This window comes from Echinops telfairi, unplaced genomic scaffold (assembly GCF_000313985.2).
Source record: "Echinops telfairi isolate 266 unplaced genomic scaffold, ASM31398v2 ScPeMD7_7420;HRSCAF=8458, whole genome shotgun sequence".
NCBI lineage: Eukaryota > Metazoa > Chordata > Mammalia > Afrosoricida > Tenrecidae > Echinops > Echinops telfairi.
The window spans coordinates 30,681,284-30,691,160 of NW_022111320.1; the positions used below are offsets into that span (position 1 = coordinate 30,681,284).

Sequence of the window (9,877 nt, forward strand, 5' to 3'; positions counted from 1 at the left end):
ATTGATCATATATTAAAATGACAATTCCCACACCTTCCCCTTCCCCTTTTCACTTCCCTTCTCCCAATGACTTCTAACTAACCTTCAAAGTCCCCTTCTTTTCGTGTGAAAACCACTTTTTTTCCTGTTTTTTTTCCTTTTATGGTAGCAGTGTCCCGTAATATTTGTCTTTACAAGATTGACTAACTTCAATGAGCATGATGTCTTCCAAATTTGTCCACATTGTGAGGTGTTTCACAGTTTCATCAGGGTTTTTCCCATGAAAACATGAGTGATCGTGAGACAGACAGAAGGGTGGGTGCTAGGTTTCGAGATAACCCCACAGGTAAAGACCTGCGCCACACGGGAAGCTTAGTACCAACTTCAGAGCATGTAATGCTTGTCTTTTATGAGGCGTTCAATTCTTACACAGTATGTTAAAGATAAATGATGCCAGTAATAGCCTAACAATGATGAGATATCATTTTGTTTCCATAGTTACCTGGATGTCTACTAACTTAAGGCTTAAGATGGAGAGGGAAGCTGTGAACTCTGTTTCAAGGCACTGCCGAACCTTCTGAGAAGGCATAATGGGCAAAGCTCACTGCCACATGTTGAAATATTTGTGGCCAAGAAGTTGTCATTGAAATTAAATGTTGGCAGGTATGTCCAAGGGATACTGTGGGAATCTGAACCTTGTGAAAGATGAATGTGTGTAGATGGCAACCAGTGGACAACAAAACACTGCTGGAATGGTGGTACAAAGAGGAAGTAGTACCATCATGTTAGAAGCCTTGGAGAGAGTATAAGTAACGAGACATCCGTTCGAAGGAGACGTCCGTTGCTTCCACTTGAGCCTCTTTCCCATGTACAATGTAATTGTACAATGCACTACCAGGTAAAAATGAAGCTATGTACATTTTTCATGTTAAATTCTTTTGTTAAATAAACTTTTGTCATAGTTTAAAAAAAAAAAAGATTTAAGATCTACAGCTTCAAACTCTGGGTTTTCTTCAACTAGATGAAGAGCAACATGTTTTTCCCTCCACTAGGAAGTCAACCCAGTGTAAATGTCACTTCTAACGAGGAACCTCATGTACTCCAATGCCTAGTAGATTAATCGCAGAGCAGTGAAATACCTCTATGTTCTCAGAAAAACTCACATATCATAGTTTTCCTTGCTTGGGATTCTCTTTATCAGTTAAGAACCCATATTTCATTCTCCTTTAAAAATGCATTATTTCCTGGACCACTTTCCTAGTTTTAGCTTTGATAAGCTCTTTTGATACCTCTAAAAACTATCATTTAGATTGCTAGACTAAAATGTTCTTCTAATCGTTACAGCAAGTGAGCAGAACACTAGAATGGGTTCCCCTATGGGAGAGGAAGAAGAATAATTAAACAAAAGTGATAGGAATTGATTAAGGTGATGATAATGTTCCACATTTGCATACTTCATGGGATAAAGATGAGGTTTGGGCTCTCATTTGCATACTTTAAAAATAGTTCATATAAAAAATTCACCTGGTGGCAAATCTCAGAGCAATTCTCTACTTGATAACACACAGTGAAGTTTTAAAATTTGGTAAGGAAAAATGCTACACTTTATTAAGGGAAACAGAACAATAGCCCTAGTTGACTAGTTTTATTCTTATGAAAACAGTTCATCTCAATAGAACATTGTATCAAAGAACCAAATATAGAGAAAACATGAGAAACATTTGGTTAGAAATTAATCCTCCAATATTCACCTCTTTTAAAAGGAGATAAGACTGAATGATCAAGGAGAAGTTATAAATGCATTACATATATTTTAATTTTATTTGTTTACTCATTTACATAGCCCAGTCACTGGTTCTAATATAGCTCTTGATTGTATTCCATGCAACATATTTGTTGATCAACATTATCTTCTGGGTAGAACAACAGAAGGTCCACAAATTACAAGTGTCTGACTCAGATAGTGTCATCAGCTGTGGGTCAAAACACCAACCACCCTGCAACCGAGTCAATTCCAAGTCATACCGACCCTGTAGGACTGAGTAGAGCCGCTCCTCTGAGTTTCTGAAGCTGTAAACCGTTATGGGAGCAGAAAGCTTCATCTTTCTCCCATGAAGTGGCTGGTAGGTTTGAACTGCTGATTTTGCAGTTAGTAGTCTAACCATAGCCCACTATGCTACCCAAAACCAAAAATGAAAACAAATGAACACAGCACCAGTGAGCCAATGCTGACTCATACCTGTCCCACAGGACACGGGAGAACTGCCGCGGTGAGTTTGTTTCTGAGACTGTAACTCTTTATGAGAGTAGAAAGCCCCGACTTTCTCCTGCAGAGTAGCTGGTGGTTTTGAACTGCTGACCTTGGGGTTTGCAGCCCAATGAGTAATCACTATGCCACAGGGCTCCCAAATATAGAATCAGATTCATCCCCTACCAAGGAATTTTCTTTTTTTTTTTTTATTGACATTTTTCAATGTTTCTATTTGCTGGGGGTTCTTTTGTTGTTGTTATCAAACTTCATAATTTAAGAATTGATTTCTTTTGGTTGCTTTCCCATTTTTTTCATGTTATTTTTTAGAGTTTTACTGGCATATAATTCACATACAGTACAAGTCCATAGTTCAATCAAATCAACAAGAGTTGAGTTGCCCAATCATCACTACCATCAATTCTGGAACATTTTCTTCCTCATGCACTCATCGTTATTAGTTCTGCATTTCCCCCTAACCGCCTCTGTCCCCACCCCCCACCCCCGCCCAAGGGGCTACATCCTCTTACTGTCTCTATACATTCACCTATCCTGGATCTCTTATACAGAAAAACATTTTTAAAAACCCCACACCATAAAAAAACTAACTAGCAACAACAACATTAACAAAACCAAACACCAAAAAACCTCAGTTGAAAAGAAAACAGAACATATTAACACCTAGAACCAATTTTAAATGGATCACAAGGGAGAGCAAATGATCAGGTGTGAAATGTTCACCCATCTACATCTGCAGTCATCCACCTCCAATGCTCTCTGCACGACGGCATGCTGCTGATGAGCAAGGACGTCCCTTTGAGAACCGTGATGTGTTTGACCCACCCATGGTATTTTCTTTCTTTTTTTTTTGAAATCATTTTATTAGGGGCTCATACAACTCTTATCACAATCCATACACACATCAATTGTGTAAAGCGCATTTGCCCTCATCATTCTCAAAACATTTTTTCTCCACTTAAACCCCCGGCATTAAGTCCTCATTTTTCCCCTCCCTCCCCGCTCCCCCCTCCCTCATGAACCCTTGATAGTTTATAAATTGTTATCTTGTCATATCTTGCCCTGTTCGACGTCTCCCCTACCAAGGAATTTTCAAGGCATCTTTACTTTGGTACAGGTATTAAATACAAAAAGTATAAACAGAAATAAACAAGACCTTAAACTGTTTAGAAGGAAGAGATCCTTAGAATTCATTCATTTATTCAACAAATATTTACTGAGTAGCTAATATATGCCAGGCACTACAATAAGTTTTTTTTAATTGCTACAAAACTGTAGAGACCTCTATTAAACATAAATAACAAAATGTGAAGCAATCCTTTCTCTATGTAGCCTCCATCTAAGTCTATATATTTTAAAAAACAACAACAACAAAAACAAAACCCCTTTCTTGTGAATTGGATGAAGGTGTACAGAGCAAATCAGTTTTCCATTCAATAATCAATACCTAGTTAGCCCTTGATTGCAATTCTCACAGCATAACATGACTGATCTCACTTTTACCCTTTGTTTCTCGTTTCCATCCTTCCTTTTCTAGCCCTTCCTTCTTTCTGCCTTTTGTCATCGGGTGATTGCTGCCCATGTGATCTGGAATGAATGCTTTTTTTCTAAGGAATGTGTACCTGCCTAATGTCGCTCACCTTATGAACTTCACTGCTTGGCTGAGGTTAGTTCCAGGCTGAAGAGTGAGTAAGGGCCAGTGATATCACCCTTCCTCATGCCGCTACCCTTTCATATAATTCTTTATGTGGCGCTGACCCCTAACCATAAAAGTTATTTCTGTTGCTACTTCATAACTGAAATTTTGCTACTGTTACTTATCATCATGTAAATATCTGATATCCAGGTTGTATTTTCATTGTTACAAATTGAACATTATTAAAGCATAGTGATTAATCACAAAACAATATGTCATTATATACAGTGAAATATTTATTACTAATGACAAATGAATGAAATTTTGTCTTGAAAAATGGTGTAGCATGGGTAACAGTCTTCACACTGGGTACTTATATGTAGGCGTATCTGCATGTGTGTGGACCCGCCTGGAGACGGATAGAGGAGCGGTGTCTGGGTTCCTAAGACAATCAGAAACATGTGCTTTCCGATGGTCTTAGCCGACCCCTGTGCAAGGGTCGTTTGACCCCAAAAGGGGTCGCAACTCACAGGTTGAGAACCGCTGGTCTAGGGGTTCCCACAATCACTATCCCACCAGCAAGTCTAGCCTTCTTTATGATTTTGAGTTTTCTTCCATATTTTCCCTCACCCCCACCCAGGACCTTCTCATGTAACTCTTTTCAGAGCAGCCGTTAGTGTAGCATACTAAGTGCTTAAAGACACCCCATTGAGAAAGAGCCCTGCTTTCATGCAACATATATTCTGTTGATAAAATTAATGGTAATTGTGAAAATGTTAACATTTTAGAAGAGGGAATGGAGATGTATGAGATCTTTATAGCTGAATGGCTTTGAATTTATGACAGATTCACATTTGTTTGAGAAAATGACATTAAATAAAAATTCAGTTATATTAAGATTTGAATCCACCCGCTGTTGGAGAAGAGGAGGCTCTTGGCTTCTGAAAAGAGTTACAGGCCCAGAAACCCTCTGGAGCAGTTCTAGATTGTTCTTTAAGAGTGCCATGAGTCGTCAATGGCTCAACAGTAGCGGCTTTGGTTTTTGCTTTATAATGCTCTAGTGTAACCAGACTGAGCCTCAAGATAAGAGCCCTGGTGGCACTGTGGTTATGTAGTGGGCTGCTAACCAGAAGGTCAGCAGTTGAAAACCACCAGCCTTTTCTTGGGAGAAAGATGAGGGTTTCTACTCCTACAGAGAGATTGTCTGGGAACCCCAGGAGCATCCCACCTGTCCAATAGCGTTGCTATGACTTAGAGTCTACTCGGTGGCAGTGAGTAATGGTTGGGTTGAGGCTCAAGTGACTTGACCTTTCTCTTAGTTTAGAGTGAACTTTGTGGCTGTGCTAGGTTGCAATATCCTAAAATAAGGCTATTAAAAAGGTGAACCGTTACATCCCTATGAGGAGATGCGTATATACTCGAGTGTAAGCCAACGTGAATATCAGCTGAGGCACTTAATTTTACCACAAAAACTGCTTTAAAAATGTGCCGAAAAATTCGCCTTATACAGGAGTCTGTATGGTCCTTCATTATTATCGAAGAAGAGAAGATTTTGACCTAGATTGTGAAGGGTACAAAGAAATAGTATTGTTTCCAGTTTAGAAGTACAGAATCCATTTTATTTTTTGATTTTGAAATTCTAAATATTACTCTTTTTAAGGTAAAACTATAAAATTATGGCCAATTCCTTCCCTTCAACTTCCTCATTGGATTTTATATTCTCCAAATGGCTGGACATTTCTCTTTTTCTGAACTTCTGCATGTCTTGCATGCATCCTACCTCTCCCTTTGTTAGGATTTGGTTTGGTAAGAGCACTATGAATGTGTTAGAATGTGTTAGAATGTGTTAAATGAGATTTGCCGTGTATGATTTGTCCTCCTCCCCAAGCCAGTCGGGGGAGGGAGGTGTTATGTCTCAAGAGACTCTTTTACCAAGACCAAGTTTTAAATAAATGAAACTTGTACAGACTCCAACACACCATCTTGAGATAACTCCAGGCCTTGCAGGATATAGACAAGCAGAATGATCGCAGCCAAATCATCAATCTGCCTTTGGGGGGTGGAGGGTGGGAAGTAGTTGGATGAAACATTAGCAGTGCTTAAATCAAAGGAAAGGATGACTTCTTCGAGTTGAAAGCGATCTTCTTGGTAAGATACAGCAGTGACACTGTATTCCCGACAACCAGCTTTCCAAAGAGCTCAACGCAGTTCTGCCGGTCTGTTTGCTGAACAGCGCAGTAGCTGTTCATACCGCCAGCATTTGTTGACTTCACATTTTCTCTTCAGACCTTGTCCATTTAGCTTCTATTCCAACATTTATCAATACTGTTCTTGTTATTGACTTACAATTTTCAAAGCCCCGTGGCTGTTTCTCTGTCCTCTCAGCAACGCTCACACTTGTAACAAGAGTTTACCGTCCCTTCCTCCCCGGTGGCTTGGGTGGCATCACATGCTTGTTCTTTGCTCCCTTCCTTTCTAGCAACTCCTGTCCTGGAAGAAGTACAGACAGAATATTCCTTAGACGTGAGGAGGGTGAGAATTTGTCTCTCACGCTTTGGGCACACTATTAGCAGGGAGCCGTCCCCGGAAAGGGGCACCATACTTTGGAAAGTAGAGGGGCAGTCAAAAGGGGAAGACCCTCAATGGCATGGATGGCAACAAGGGGCTCAAACCTAACAGCTACTGTGAAGGTGGAGCAGGATCGGACAGTGCTTAGTTCATTTGCATATAGAGTTGCTTTGAGTAGCACAACACCTAACAACAACAAGAGTAACCACGAGCTTCTTACACTGTGAGAAAATACATTTCTTGTCATTGAAGCCACCATCCTGTGGTGCTTTTGTTACAGCAACACTAAGAAGAATGCAGACAGATTCCCATACACGCTGAATAAAACCCAGACTTCTTACAATGGCACCATTTCTCAGTCAACCCTGGCCAACGCTTTCAATTTCCAAACCTTCTTCCTCTTTTTCACTACACCTCAGTCACTCGGGTCGGACACATCCTCTCTTTTCTGCCTCAGAGCTTTTGCATTTGCTGGTATGTTTTTGATATGTAAGAATATACTTTGGCTCTTTACATAACTTTTCTTCCTACAAGTCTCAATTATAATGCCACTCCTCAGTAGTATTTTCATTAACACCTTAACTAAGGTTTTTATCTCTCTCTCTCTCTCTCCATCCATCTGTCTATCATCTGTCTGTCTGTCTATCTATCTATCTATTATCTATCTATCCATCATCTATCTATCTATCTTCAGGACTGGTAGGAAGACAGGTCTTCATCCTCTGGGGTTTCAGTCATTTTTAGTACCGAACATAAGAAGAGTAGGGAAAGCAAGCAAAAACCAGGTTTGAAGATAAAACATACAACGATGATGATTTTTAAGCATGCCGTATCCCTTCAATACTGCCTTTTGGTTTATATATAGTTCTATGTGAGCACAATAAAGTGTTCTGGAATTCTCATTCTTTGTCTTTTATCCATAGTTTATTATGACCCACATAGTCCAATGCCTTTTCATAGTCAATAAAACACAAGTAAACATCTTTCTGCTCTTCTCTTCTTTGAGCCAAGATCCATCTTGTGTCAGCAATGTTGTTACGTGTGCCATGTCCTTTTCTGGCAGTTTCCTGTCAATGTATGGCTCCAACTGGTTTTGAATTATCATCAGCAAAAGTTTATTTGCATTTTGTGATATTGTTTATTTGCATATTAATGATATTGTTTGACAATGTCTGCATTCTGTTGCCTCACCTTTCCTTGGAATGGACACAAATGTGTATCTCCTCCAGTTTGTTGGCCAGGTATTTCATGTCATACAACATTGAGTGTTTCCTGTGCTGCATCGGTTTGATGAAACATTTCAACTGATATTCTGCCAGTTCCCAGAACCTTGGTGGTTTTTAAAAATCATTTCTTCAGTGTGACTGAGATTTCTGCTTTCATTAGTATCAGTTCTTGATCCTGTGACCAAGAACCTCTTGACATCCCGTCTACAAAAAACTGCAGCAAAGGAGATGAAGCAGGCCAATCCCATGGATCTGTCCAAATGCTGAAACCACCTCTTGATTGAAACTGCTGAGCTCTACCCGCAAGACTCATAACCTCCGAAAGCTTCATTCTGAAGAGGACCACATTCAGGTCCACATGCTGGTATTTAATGATTGTGATGTCTAAGTTGTTTTGTGTTAACCCTGTAGAGCAGGAGTCACACACACCAAGGTCTCCCAGGGGTCAGGCAGGTATAACAAATTTGTGAGGGCATCGCGGTGGATGAAAAGTGGTAGGACAGTGAATTAGATGGTGTGTGCCCTTCTAAAGGAGGCAGGCAATACCACGCTGCAGTTGATTATTGTCTTTGGGGAATGTGATCCTTGTGGAAAGTGACTTTTAAGAAAACATTATCTCTCTCTATATATATATTTTTAAGATTTAACAATAAATATTAAAGTCATCCCATGGGTAAGATTTGCTCTGGTAACTCTTGGTTTGCCCCTTTTCACTAAAATCAAACTTTATCTTTTTGTGGTGGTGGTGGTAGATATGTGTATATGATATGTATGAACAAGTGATTAAGCAAAACTCTTCCTATCTTTAAATACAATCTATGTATAAGTTCAATAAATGAAATATCAAAACACGGTCCCTGAAGGGGTGTGACTGGAGCCACATCCACTTTTCCCTTGCCCCCTCTAATCCTGTTCCCATGATTATAAAATAGAGAAACCATGGATGTAAATACTAAAAACATGGTCTCTTTGAGATAAGATTCTCCTCTCTTTTGTACAGTTTGGCAAGCTGATAGCAGATTCTATTACTTGTTGAGACCATGCTTGTAATTTAACAGTAAAATCATACCAACAGCATAGAGAAGAATGAGTGGCTTCTCCTCCCTCCCATCTTTCAGAACAAGGGAGCACATATGGGCCATTTAAGTAAAAGAGATTACATTTTTTAGACATGGCTTAGAAACCAAGACTGGTTCAGCATTTCGAACCCACCCAATGGTTCTGCAGGAACCTGTCTGCAGAAAGACCTGTCCATCTATTTCCATAAAACATTAAAATCCCATGTGGCAGTTCTACTTTGTCATACAGGGTCGCTAAGAGTTGGGATCAATTTGACGGCATGGACAACAAAAATAAGTGTATTAAGTCATTTGGATATTTTCAAAATCAATTCTGGAACTTGCCTATAGACCCAGAAAAAAACATTAAAAATCTGAGATCAACATGAAAGTCACAGAAATTGGCCCATACAGCAACCTAGAATTCCTCTGGGAACAAGGAAAAACATTTTTTTTAAGTCCTGGAGTACTCCCTCCCTAAGGAATTAAAAGCTGATAGCAGATCATAAACACTGGAGAAAATAGATACTTTCATAACTAAATTACCATTAAAGTGAAGAGAACAGGGCTTTGAGCTTCACAGTTAAACAGCATGCTCAAACATTCACCATTAATCAGAGGATAGGATTAGAATATAGCTGTTTCAGTTGATAGGGTTATTTAACTTTCTCTACACCTCCTTTGGGAGTCCTGGTAGCTTAGCGGTTACATGTCTGATAGTCAATAGTTTGAAACCACCAGCTGCGCCACGGGAGAAAGATGAGACTCTCTTCTTCCATAAAGAGTGACCGTCTCAGAAACCCGCAGGAGCAGTTCTACCCTGTCTCCTAGGGTCGTGATGAGTTGGTATCCACTCAATGACAGTGAACTTGGTTTTGCCTTATAATCTTTCATCCAATAGCACAGTATGACTCTCATATTTCCATAAAAAACGTTTCAGGCATCAGATAGTGTGGATAAAAGTCATAGTGAAGCTAGAGCTTTTACCACTAATCAGACTTTATTTTAAAACCTTTTTTTTTTTTTAACCTTTGAGAGAGGCCATTCAGGAAAGCATTCTAGAATGTGAGTCATTTGCTGAATAAATGTCAAATGCTCAGCAATTCCTTTGGCCTTTCTAACACTCCCCCAGCCCTGAATAAAA

The 9,877-nt window shown here is 39.5% G+C and overlaps 1 pseudogene; it reads left to right on the forward strand.

Annotated features, from left to right (window-relative positions):
* The first annotated feature begins 267 nt into the window (after positions 1 to 267).
* On the forward strand, positions 268 to 788 carry LOC115872100 (annotated as a pseudogene).
* Positions 789 to 9,877: the final 9,089 nt, after the last annotated feature.